Source organism: Protopterus annectens, chromosome 1.part0, assembly GCF_019279795.1.
Source record: "Protopterus annectens isolate FY-2018-M chromosome 1.part0, PAN1.0, whole genome shotgun sequence".
In the NCBI taxonomy this organism is placed as follows: domain Eukaryota; kingdom Metazoa; phylum Chordata; order Ceratodontiformes; family Protopteridae; genus Protopterus; species Protopterus annectens.
In genome coordinates, this window is record NC_056725.1 from 1,689,022,105 (window position 1) to 1,689,035,941 (window position 13,837).

Consider the following 13,837-nt stretch of genomic DNA (forward strand, 5'->3'; position numbering starts at 1 on the left):
TATATCACTTGTCTACAGCAAGTTGGGTGTAACCTTGCCAAAACCTTTAAGAGCACATTTGACTAGATCCATGGCATCTTCTTCAGTGTTTCTGCCTAGAGCTTCCATGGATAATATCTGTGCAGCTGCAACCTGGGCCATTCCTCACACCTTTATTACTCATTACAATCTGGATTTGGTCTTGAGGGGAAGAGCAGCCTGCAGGCTCAACTGTGCTCAGGAATATACTTCCTTAGAGTCCACCCAGGAATTTAGGTAGCCGGGGACTCTGTCCCAACAGTTGAGGATAGAATGAAAATTGAGGACATCAGATAAAAAGTTAGGTACTTACTTTAACGTTCCATCTGTGATGTCCATTTTCATTCTTCCTCAATTCCCCACCCACCAACGCCAACCTTTTTTCACACTGAGTTTCTGGAAAAATTAGTGATTATAAGGCCACCACTATCCATCTTGTTGAGCCCAAGATACGGCTTATTCTATTAGGATTTTTAAAATAGTTTTTTCTACTTCATGTAAAACAGCAAACAAAATCTGAGGTATTTTAGGGGTTGGAGCATTATGGGTAAGAGAAGCACTTGAGATCTTTTTGGTGGCTACAAGCTATAGTAACAGCCAAGTCAAATCTGAGAATCAGATCTTAACCCAACACTTGAGGAATAATGAAAATGGACAGCACAAATGGAATGTTATGGTAAGCCCATAACTTGTTTTTATATTAGTATCTTTCTATTCTTAGAGTAGCCTTGATTACCATTGCTGGTATCCTGTTTCCTTTTTATTACTTTTCAGTACTCTCTTTTTAAAGCTTAGCATAGTTGGTATTTTTTCCTTTCCCCTTTAACTTTTGTAATATAAAAAAAAAAGTTTTGCTTCCATAGTCTTTCATATTTTTTTCTTCTTCTTTAAAATGTCTGATAAACCTTCAGGGTTTAAGAAATGTGTAGCCTTCGGAAACAAAATTCCCAATTCCGACGTACATTCAAAGCGTGTATATTGTTTCGGACCTTCCCATCTTGACTATGACTGCGGCATTTGTAAAGGAATTAACTCCTGTGCCTTAATTGACCATAAATATGTTAATTCTTAGGGACTTACTGCCTTCAAAATCTCCATCTATGGCCTCTGGGACTCAAACCCCCTAAAAGGTTGGACAAAAATGGAGACTGTCATTCAAAAGAGTCTTGTAAGAGATTTCCTGATCGACTACGTCTTCTTCTTCAGCTCCAACCTTGGAACCGCCTTTCAAACAAGCAAAAAAAGTCAGATCTGACTGCTTCAATTCCGAGTCCTAAATCCAACAAATCGCCCAGGATTAATTAATCTCAGTTATTGTTCGAGCTGATCACCCCTGTGCTCCCATTGCCCTTTTTGGCATGTACATGTTACCACTCAAGACTGTCATCTACAGCATCATCCATTCAGTCTTCCAGGAATTTATCTAAAGCTGATGTGGACAGGATGATGAGGGAGTTTCTCAGAACGCAGGTACAAATGTGAGTTCTACTGGCTCTGACCCCATCAGGTCCTGAGACGCTTGTTAGTATCACACCTCTGATATTAGCTCCTTCTCTGATCCAACCTTTGGTTTCGGAGCCATTAGATCTGAAGATCCTCAAGTCATCTACCTCGGATCCGAAGATATTGGCATCTTTGACACGGATGGTGTCTCTGAGCTGTCCAGCACTGAGTGGAGCTGGAAGAAACTCAGAGACATAGCATTGGCACTGTCTCTGGGGTGTTGGATTCATCTCTGAAGTTGTCTGCGCCATTTCTACCCTTGGCGCTTAGGTGCTAGACAACTCGGCTCCAACTTCGTCCTCGGGTAGTTACCTGCAGGGAAAGGGAGCCGACAGTCCATAAGCCTGCCTTGTCAGATCCATCAGTTTCACTTTCTCAACAGGCATTCTGACTTTGAGGTAGTAGAGAGAGCCTTTTATATTCTAAGAGTTCAGACTTCTCCACCCTTGTTGGCTCTGAATGCCCAGTCTGATTTGACTCTGTGTCCAGAGCCTCAGTCATCCATTCCACCAGAACTGCCAACCCAAACCAGTCTCCAGGCCACCTAGCAAAGGTATCATTATCTCTTCCGATACTTCACCTGAGCATCCTACCAAGGAGGTTGGTCAGAAGAGGAAGTGCAAAAAGAGGCACTTAGACTCTCCACAAGAGTCTGTCAGTGAAGACATTGACTTTGATAAAGGGGAAGGGCCCCCAGATCACCACTCAATGTTGTTTTATTTGGAAAGGGGTGGTTGGCCCCCAGATACCTCTCCCAAGAGGAGTTGGTGTTCCTGTAGGCCTTTGGAGCTGGCCTGTCTACCTCCTGGGTGACTTCATCTGCTGGTGAGCTCATTGATTTAGTCTCTCAATGGGCATGGAAAGAGCCTGATATGACTGAGTCAATCCCTAAGAGATCAGATAGGATCATGGCACCATCTAACGACAGACCACAGTTGAGTAAAGGGGTAGCATTGATGCCATAATCACAGTGGTGGCCACCAAGAAGGAACTGGAGCTAGAAATAAACTATACAAGCTGCTAGGAAAAAAAGAGTCATCCAAGAGGTCCCCCAGACCAGAAAAAGTCCGGAACTTATTCAAGATTCTTTTTAGTGCCAAAAAAGGCAAGGGACTGGAAACAAATCTTGGATCTCAGTGAAATAAACAGATTGGTTTATTATACAAAGTTTCGGATGGTTACGGTGTAGTCCATTCTGCCCTTTCTGCACAAGGATGACTGGAAGTGAGAGATTGGTTCAGTATACAAAGTTTCGGATGATCACAGTTTAGTCCATTCTGCTCTTTCTGCACACAGACAACTGGATGTCCTTGAAAGATCTTCAGGATGTGCACTATCACATAAAAATAAACAGATGGTCCAGGAGATACTAGGAGCCAGTCACTACCAATTCAGAGCACTGCCCTTTGGTCTCACCACAGCCCCTGGGGTGTTTACCAAGTGTATGGCAGCAGTTGCAGCTCACTGGAGACTGCAGAAATGTTTCCATATCTGGACAACTGCCTCCTAACTGCTACAGCCAGACATCAACTAATTCAAGCTCAGGACTTCTTACTCCAGTTGTGCTTTCATCTGGGGATTTCAGTCAATTACAACAAATCTCAACTTGAACCAACTTAGACTTTGGAATGTATCGGTGCTGTCTTCAATATGGTCACTCAAATAGCTTCTGTCCCTCTTTCCCGGATTCAAACAATCCAGCTCCAGGTTAAAAAGATGATTCAAAGGTCTTCTCTTTCAACTCATCTGATACGCCAAGCATTGGTATCCATGTCAGCGTCAATCACTCTTGTACCGATGACAAGTTACCATATGAGGATCCTTCAACTGACACTCACAACTCAATGGTCTGTTCTCCATCAGTCTTTATCCAAACAAGTCAAAATAATGCAAGCTTGCAGAAATTACCTTTTATTGTGGATCCATTACAATCAAATACAAGAAGGCTGTCCCTTTGTTTTCCCTCAACCCAAGGCGACAGTGGCCATGGATACCTCTCGGACTGGGTGGGAGGCACTTCTTGGGAAGGACCCTCCAAGGCCCATGGTCCTCTGAAGAGGCCAACACACATATCAATGTCCTGGAGATGAGAGCTCTCCTCCTGTCATTACAGGCCTTCCAAGACACTCTTCCAGCTGAGACTATTGTGATTCAGACAGACAATATGTCGGTAGTGTGGCATAGCAACAGACAAGGGGAAAACAGATCTTACCCTTTGTTGAGAAACTATGAGAGTATGGCAATGGGTGATCTCATCCAATCATATTCTGATAGCAACACACATCCTGCAGAAGCCCAAAGTCATTGCAGACAAGTTAAGCAGGTCCAGTTTAATGCCTCACAAGTGGTCTCTCAGTATAAAAGTGGCTGAGATGATTTTCCATCGATGGGGCCAACCATGCTGTGACCTGGTTGCTTCGACCCTCAACAACAAGTGCAACAGATTAATTTCCCTGATCCTCCCAGTGGAGGAGTCCCCAGGGGATGCACTATTTCACGTTTGACCCTCCAGGCTCCTTTACACCTACTCCCGATTACCGCTAATGCCCAAATTTCTACAGAAAGCAACTTAACTGAAGAGTAGTTATCCTCACTGCCCCTTACTGGTCTCATCAGATCTGCTTTCCATTCCTTTGGCCTCAACTTCTGCATCCTTCTGTTTTCTGGATCCATCTGCAGACCTACTGTCTCACCTGACAGACATGACTCATCCGGACATTTCAGGCCTCAAGTTGACCATATGGTTTTTCCAGGTCCGTGGATTGCTAGACATCACAGGTTCTCCTCCCCTGTATGTCACATTCATTATCATACCACAAAGTTTCCACTAGAAAAGTTTACAAAAGTAAATGGAAAAGATTTATTTTTTGTGCCCATAAAAAGAATGTAGATCCCTTTTCAGCACCAGTTTCTAAGCTTCTTCTTCTTTCTTTTTTTTTTACAAGAAACATCTTTATTAAATTATCATGTCTGACACACAATTTTACATTTATAGAAATGAAAATAAATCATTTCTGCACAATCTCAGTTGCAAACATTACACCTTACAAACCGTGCCAACACAACTGCAGCAGCAAACATTACACATCACTTTTAACATATTCAGTCATTGTCAGTCAGCCATTACATAGCTCATTCAGATCCTGCCTTCTTTTAAACATTGTTCCTCCTCTGCATGTAGTGGTCCCACATTTCACATTTTTTCCTGTGTAATTTACTCCTACCCTTTTCTAAAGATACCAGCTTCAGTTGTTTTTATTTCTGTTACTATCTGTAACTTCTAGTAAAGTTGGTTTAGACTTTTGATTTCCATTTTCAAGTTATTGCTTTTTTTTTTTTGGCAGTCATCATAATTAGACTCAGCAAGGCCATACTATGTCTAGGCAATTCCAACTCTGTATCATAGCTCAAAAAAAGTAATTTCCAATTTCTAAGCTTCTTGATACAATTTCAATGAATGGGCTAGCTCCTTGACTGTCAGACTACATCATATACTTTCATATAGGAGTAACTAATTTGATCTTAGCTTCTTCTAAGCTTTGCAAAGCCTTTCTAAGAGGAACATATTTACTTAGACGTCTCCTAAAGGATCCTACTCCTCCTTGGGATTTAAATGCTGTTCTTCTGGTCTTAACCCAGCCCCCCTTTGAGTCATCAGCTAAGTCTGAACTAAGATTTTTGACCTGGAAGTCTATTTTCTTAGCTGCTATTACTTCTGCCAGAAGAGTGTCTGAACTTCAGGCTCTTTTTTCTAAACCTCCTTATTTAATTTTTCACAAGGATAGAGTATCTTTACAGACCAATCCTTCATTTCTTCCTAAGGTGGAGTCAGAATCTAAGATCAAACAGGCTGTCAACCTTCCAGTTTTCTTTCCAATTTTCTCAAAGACGAATATACAATGTCCTTCTATTCTTATGTTGCAGTATTCTTAACATGAGGGGATTCACTGCCAAAGGCGGTCCTGACGTTCGACCAGTATGCAAAAGACTTTAGCCACTGAAGGGTATATGGGATGTCGCACATAGACCGGCAACCAGCATAGGCCGTAAAATTGACATCCGCATGTACCATCCTCAGAACTTCTCTGCCACCAGTCCGAATGCTATCTATGATCATCGGTCAGCTAGCCTAAATTGTTTACTGAATACAGGAGATTCAGATAAGTGCCCCATTGGGGTTTTCTTTTATTTTCTGCTACTGCTTTTTTACTGTGAGGTTTACATGTCATCCAGAAAGGGCAAATGCCAATTCAGAAGAAAAATTCCACATAAAGACAGTCACGATCTGCGTCTCTTTTGCTTAGGGACCAACAACGACCAAAAGTCTTGCCCTATCTGTAAAGCTTTCATTTCTAATACCCTACATAGCATCCTTTCCTAATATTTATCTTAAAAATCAGAGATTGAAAAGGTTAGCATGACATTATGGAGGGTATGTCAGGGTCTCCTGCTGAGCCTGCTATGAAGAAGGCTAAAAAACTTAGGCCTGAAGCTTCAGCTGCACCTCCCCTTTTGGACATCTCTCTCGAGGACAATGAAGGCCTGGACACCCATCTGGATTTCGGTTCAGATTCTAATTCAGGTACTGCATCAGAGGCCACTAGAGATCTTGCCATTGCCACGTCCTTGGAGGCTTTGCAGATGTCTGCTTTGGATGAACGGGGGAACCGAGGCTCATTATTTCAGAAGGCCCTCAAAGTATTCCACAAATTTCAGTAAGGGAGGAAGTACTGGTGGCTGTCATTGAATGTAGGCCTATGTCGGGTCCCTCCACCTTTCACAGGGCTGATGTTCCTGTTGAAAAGAAGCAGAAAACCAAGCATGTTTGTGCTCCTCAGGACCCACCTGCTGATTGGCAAGCTTTCACACAAGGTTTGTTCAATCCCTTTATGGCCCTTAAACCTCCCTCAGGCATTTCCCTTCCTAGCCCTCCTTTAACTTCTTCACCACAGAAAAGGATCAGAGTACAAGATTCTTCTGAAGAGGAAGATTGCTCAGAGGATAAATCCTTGGCCTACTCTGCTCAGATTACTTCCCCCTTGGTGTATGCCTCCCCTGAGGAAGAGTCCAATGGCACAGTCTCCTGGTGAAGATATCACCTTTGGGGAAACTATTGCTAGGATGAGGGAGTATTTTAAGTGGGACTACTCTCACGTTTCTGAGGTGCAAAAAAGGTACTATGACTTGCTTCAAATGGATTCTCCCTCTCTTCTTAATACCTTCTCATCTGCATCAAAGACTCTGGACTGTCAATCCCCTACCCCTAGAAGGCCAGATAGGTTCAGTTCTATAAAGTTCCAGAGGACAGTCAATTTCTATACATGTGTCCATCAGCAGATCCAGTGGCTTTTTCTGTGGCTGCTGATAAACCTTATAGACTATTGCCATCCACTTCTCTTCTCCCTTCAGATAAAGAGACTAAGACCATGGAAAGATTAAGGAAAAAAGTTTATGCCTTGGCCACCCTTGTTTTCCATGTTATCAGTTACCAAACCCATATGACCAACTTTGCTTTGGCTGTCCTTTCACAGAGGCTACTGAGCTTCTGCCTGACATTCCAGAGTCGGAAGTTAAGTCATAGCTTTCATCAGTTATGGGGGCTTCCTCCCAAGTGGAACGCCACTCTGTTAAATGCAGCTATGATGCACCTGAAGTATCTGCTAGAGAAGCTGCATCTAGCTGTGTTTTGAGGAGATAGTCCTGGCTGTGGTGTCAATGACTTCCAGATGACTTTACGGCAAAATTATTGGCCTTTCACCTAGACAATGAGGCTTTGTTTGGGGTTGCAGCAGCAGCAGACTTGTTCAAGTCCTTGCAGGAGAAAAGCGACGAATTACAGGACTTAAAACACATTTTTGTGTCTCTGGTTCTGAAATTCCAAAGGAATTGCCCAGCTAAAACTCCTTTTGTTAGGAAACAATCCAACACTCCTCCTTCCAGGAGTAAGAGGGGTGTTATGAAACCTATTGCTTCCAGTCCTTCTCAGCCTGCTCATGCCCAAAAAAAGCCTTTTCCAGACAAGCCTGGTAGTCTGTGACTATCAACCTTTTCTCATCCAGTTTCCTCTTTCTCTTTACTTCTTTCCCTGTCCCTTTCTGTCTGGAAGCATATTATTCAAGCTTTTATGGTCACCCTGGACATCAAGAATGCTTGCCTTCACTTTCCCATTCATCCCCTTTTCAGGAAATATTTGCATTTTTCTGTTGCTTCATCACATTTTCTGTTCTCTACTGTGCCCTATGGTCTCTGTATGGCGCCAAGTGTATTTACAAAATGCTTGGCTCCTGTGATTGCTTATTGCAGACTCCAGGATGTACAGATCTTTCCATATCTGGATGATCTCCTGCTCCAGGCACTCATTCCAGAGACATTACAACAGAAACTCCTTTTCACTATTTCCCTTCTACAAAGATTGGGTTTCACAGTAAACTTCCAAAAATCTTTCCTCACCCCTTCACAGGACCACATCTCCCTGGGGTGCAGAATCCAGACAGATCGTATGTTGGCCTCCTCCTCCCTCAGAAAGTTCTGTCTCTAACCAGATTTCTCCAAGACCTTCTCCCTCTGCAGTGTCTTAGAGCCATGGAGTTTCTCCACCTTCTAAGATTAATGGCTTCCACCATCCGCATGTTACCTCTGGTCAAACTTCACATGAGGAAATTTCAGTGGTACCTCAAGTCAGTTTGAAGCCAACATGCACATGCACTGGACACTGTTGTCCCTCTTCTTCCTTGTCTGAAGAGGGAACTTCATTGATGGATTTCAGCAGATTTCCATGACCCCAGGCCTTCCTCTTCATCCTCCTCTTCCAATTCAAGAGTTGTTCACAGACACCTCAGACATGGGTTGGGGGGCAGCCTTTGCATCCTAGAAGGTTCAAGGACTTTGGTCTCCTTGTCAAAGGAAGGAGCACATAAACATAAAAGAGATGAGAGCCCTGCTGTTGGCTCTACAGACCTTTCACTCTCTTTTTCATCCAGTCCTTCGAAAACTGTTTACAGACAACACCACAGTTCTTTGGCATATAAACAAACAGGAGGGGGGTACAAAATCATACCTTCTGTGCAGGCTAGCCCTCAGGGCATGGGAGCTGGCAACTCAGTACCAGGTCTCCCTTCAGGCAGTGTACATCTTCTCCAATTGGAATGTAGCAGCAAACTCTCTGAGCAGGACCATGATTCAATCTCACAAATGGATGCTTCACAGGGATAGGTTTCTGGATATTCTCACTGGTGGGGTATTCCTCAAGTAGATCTCTTGGCCTCCTCTTAGAACAAACAACTTCCAAAATTATGTGCCAGAGATCCAGGCCCTCTGGTATGGAAGATAGATGCTCTTTCTTTCTCTTAGAAGTGGATGTTTCTCTATGCACCCCTTCCTTCCCTCTTTATTCAGAAAGTTCTGCTGAAGATTCAGCAGGACAAATCAAAAATCTTGCTGGTGACTCCCTCTTGGCCAAGACAGCACTGGTTCCCTCTTCTTCTGCATTTAGCTAAGAGCAGTCATCACAAGTTACCTCACAGGGTGGATCTTCTCACAGAAGACAAGTGATCTTTCATTTACCCACAACTGTCAACTCTATATCTGGCACTGTGGGTGGTAGTTTTTTGATTCCTTTCAGACACCTCTTTTCAGAGGACATGCTTAGGGGTGCAGGAGGCCAGAAATCCCAATACTAGGAAATCCTAATTTTCTAAATGGAAGAGGTTTTCCATTTGGTGTCTTTCTTGTAAGCTAGACCCACTTTTGTGGATGTCCCTCTGGTTTTATCTTACTTGTGTGAACTTCTGAAGGCTGGGTTGGCTTATTCCAATGTGAAAGCTCATCTATCAGCCATTTCTGCTTGCTGCCTTTGTCTTCTCCTTTGGCCTCTAAATTGGAGGTTAAACTCCTCCTTAAAGGTGTCTGTCACTCATCTAGTCAGGATAAAATAAACAAGTCTTTGTGGATTCTGTTCAAGCAGCTTTATTATGTACAAACACATCAGGATTGAGGCTTAATAACTTTAACTTAGATAAAGTTATAAATAAACTAGCTATTACACTCATACATGCTCATGTTCTGGCTGCACTCTCAAAATGGCACTGAAAGTAGCATGTGCTGACTATTTGTAGGTACCTGCCGACCTTGATGTGCTTCTTAAAGGTACAACATACACACACTATTCTACAGTGTTCTTCACATCAGATCTCCTGGGAAGCCTGTTCCTCCTCCTTAGAACCTCAATTTTGTCTTGGAAAAACTCACTGTGGCTCCGTTTGAACCTGCAGCTACAGTTATCCTGCAACACTGTACTTGGAAGACTGTGTCATTATTAGCCATCATTTCAGCCAGGAGGGTGTCCAAACTTCAAGTCTTGATGGCTTCTCCCCACTTCCTGGTTTTCAATAAGGATAGGGTTTCCTTGCATACTAACCCTTCTTTTATGACCAAGGTTGTGAATGAGTGGTCACTTAACCAATCTATTTGCCCACGTTTTCCCCTGTCTACAATCATCTAGTAAGGGAGTTCTGCAACCTTAAATATGCATAGACAATTCAGATTTTACTTGGGTAAAACTAAGGCTGTCAGGAAAATCTGAGCATCTTTTTGTTTCTTTTCATCCCAGGGCTCTGGGAATGCCTGTTTCCAAGCAGACCATTTCCACTTGGATTTCTAAGGCTGTTTCCTTTTGTTATGTTTTTCATGGTAAGAGCCTTTCTACTCATGTTAAGGCTCATTCTGTGAGAACTGTGGCTTCTTCAGGTGTTTTTTCTTTCAAAGGTTTTGATAATAACTCCATCTTGGAAGCAACTACTCAGTCTTCTTTGCGTACCTTCACTAAGAATTATGAACTGGATGGCATCGCCAAATCTAGAGCTGGCTTTGCAAGAACTAGTCTTCATGGCTTTTTAGAAAGTGCTACTACTCCTTCCCCCTCCCTTTGTTCTTCATGAGCTTCAGTACTCTTCCTCTTGTTAAGAATACAATGCAACATAAGAATAGAAGGGCATAGAATAGTTGTGCAAAATCATACCATAACCATAGATGTCCTTCTCTTCTGTGTTGCAGTACTCTATCCCTCCCACCTTCCCCCTGATTTTTGTCTTTTTTCCCTGGATGTATGGTTATCTCCTTTTGTTCCTTAGGCTGGTGTTCTTACTGGGGCTTTCAGTTCTGAGGATGGTTCACGCAGATGTCACTTTTATGGATTACACTGGCTGCTGATCTACATGTGATGTCCCACATACCCTCCACTGATTAAAGTCTTTTGTATACTGGTCGAACATTGGGATTGCCTTTAGCAGTGAATCCCTTCATGTTAAGAATACTGTGACATAGAAGAGAAGGACATCTATGGTTATGGTAAGATTTTACACAACTATTCTTTACATCTGTTGGACAGACCGTTACATTTTTACCTTCACAGAACAAAATATTTGAGAAAATCAAATTATTTGTTTTGTTTTCTGAATCAAAATTAAGCAAATAGGATTCTAAAGTGATTTTAGCCAAAGGCTGGCTGATTGTATTACCTTTGTTTATGAAAAAATGGGTTTGCTTTTACCAAAACCACCAAAAGTCCATTCCACCAGGTCTATGGAATGTCTTCAGCTTTTTTGTCTAGAACTTCCTTGGATGATATTTATGTATCTGCAACTTGGGCTGATCATCTTACCTTTATTGCTCATTACAAATTGGATCTGGTCTCTAGGGAAAGAGCAGCTTTTGGATCAGCTGTGCTCAGGATTATCCTTCCTTAGAGTTCTCCGGGATTTAGGTAACTGGGGACTCTGTCCAAACAGTTGAGGAATGAATGAAAATGACAGCATCAGATAAAAAAGTGATGCACTTGCCATAACATTCTGTTTGTGTTGTCATTTTCATTCTTCCTCAACTTGCCTCCCACCAGTCCCCTCCTTTGCTTTACTCCTGGAAAGACCAAAGGGTATTGGAGGAACCCCTGTTTCTTTGCTTGAGTCCCAGATCCCATTATTATCTGATTCTTTACTTCTCTGTAGGTCTGTGGGCAGCAAACAAGATCTGAGGCATGTAGGTGACCAGGGCATTATGGGTAAAGGGAAGAGATTGAGAGTGTCAGCTTTCTACGATCTGGAAGAAGTGGCCAAGTCAGATCCGAGGGTGGGATCCTAAATCAACAGTTGAGGAAGAATGAAAATGGATAACACAAATGGAACATTATGGTGAGTACATAACTTTTTTATCATCCTGAAACACTAGCTTTCCCTAACATTATCAACCCCATTATCCATGTATTACATGTGTATCTTTGTGCACTTTATATCTCTTAAAATTGTTTTCATTTCAAGCTAATGAGTTCCTTTCTCTGTGTGAGAAAATTAGTGTTTCAGTTAATAAGCATATATAGATTCCAAATTTATGTACATCATGTAGATACCCAAGACTAATTGATGCTTCAGTCTCTGTGCTTCTTTCCATCTTTATTAATGATGTCTGTACATAAATTATTAAATGGTTTGAACAGGCGTTTATTATAAACAGAGCTTTACATTACTTGGCAATTTTCACTTTTGTTTCCTTTTGTTATTATTCCATTCACTTTTATATACACCGGGACCTAGTTTTTGTGCAGATACCCTTAAAATTAAATGTAACAAAAATCTTACTCACACATGCGCACACACACTCATAAACCAGACCCACCATACAACTATTAAACCCATTTTATAAGAGGAGTAAAAACAGTCTAACACATGATTTAGGGTTTGATAACAGCACTGCTTTAACAATAAAGGCATTTAGTGCAAGTTCCTCATGCCTTGTTATGCACCAGGTCTTTAATTTTATTAGATCATAAGCAATATATCGCCATATCTTTTGTTCTGTCTTTAGACTGAAAAAAATTACAAGATTAAATGGAACAACATTAGTCTTGAGCCACTGCTACTAGAATGGTGTTATGCATAAAACTGAATAACAAAAGACAACATGCAAATAGAGGAGAACCATACCAAAGTTACTGCTCCTTTATGGTGAGAGGCTGCAGAAATGAAGAAACATTATGTTTGCATGCCAGCCAAATATACACATATATGTATGTGTGCTTGTGTGCGTGTGTGTGTATGAGTGTGTGTGTATGTGTGTGTCTGTGTGTGGGTCTGTTAATGTAGATAGACCATTCCTTTGGTCAATAGCTTTCCATCCCATACTGTGTGGTTGGCGGGTTAGCTGATTGACGGTGGTGTGAAGTCACTGTAATACCAGGGGCGGGGAGTATACTGTTTCCCTGGTATAGTGCAGTCTTGTGGTTGATATATGTATATTGCAGGGGATGTGAGGGGCACAGCCCTCATACTGGGTGTTCAGGGAGGCTTACCCCCCTCCAAAAATATTGATTTTGTGTTTACATACTGTAAGGTTATATCTTGAAGCATGTGAGTTTTGGTGTCGATCTTTTGTGATCGTTATTTTCTTTTTTGCCAGGATTGTGTGAATAGATATAATGTTTATATATATATATATATACATATATATATATATATATATATATATATGTGTGTGTGTGTGTGTGTGTGTGTCTGCACATACACACACACATACACAATATATATATATATATATATATATATATATATATATATATATATATATATATAGTATTTTGTTTTATTTGACATTTGGTTGCCAAGAAGGTTTGACTGGGACCAAAGACCATTTTCAAAAGAGGCCTGGGGAGAAAAGCTCCACAATAGTTATACAAGAGTTAAGGTACTTTACTTTAGATCATTGAAATTATAAAAAAGCCAATATGTAACCAGCAGGCCTGCTGGCAAAAAAAACAAGTAAACCAGAAGCCAAAAATCTAGCGCTTTCATCCACTGTTTAATACATGAACTTCCTCAGAAACATTTTCAAATGATTTCCATTTCCTTAAATAACTTACTAAACAGGAAATGACATCATGACCATCAAACTGAAAAAAATAACAAATGTGATTTTCTACAAAAATGAAGTATTGTCATAATGATAACAAATAAAAAAAATATATGTATATATACAAATGAATGTATATACACATATATACACATACATATGTATAAATGCAAAAATACAATCATCAAAATGCAGTGTAAATTCATGCTGTGTGAATAACATAATAATCAACTTGAGCATATGAAATGCGTATCCAAAGACCTCTCCCACGTAGACACAACAATCACATGCATACACACATCCACACACACACACACACACACACACATATGCACATATAGAAATGTACCCCCCAATCCCCCCCCAGCACACACACACACACACACACACACACACACACACACACACACACACACACACA

General features: G+C 41.4%; 1 protein-coding gene across 2 annotated transcripts in view; it reads left to right on the plus strand.

Annotated features, from left to right (window-relative positions):
* LOC122799515 (TRIO and F-actin binding protein) overlaps window positions 1-13,837 on the plus strand; it is a 3,126,988-nt gene that overhangs the window by 1,393,353 nt on the left and 1,719,798 nt on the right. The window lies entirely within an intron of this gene.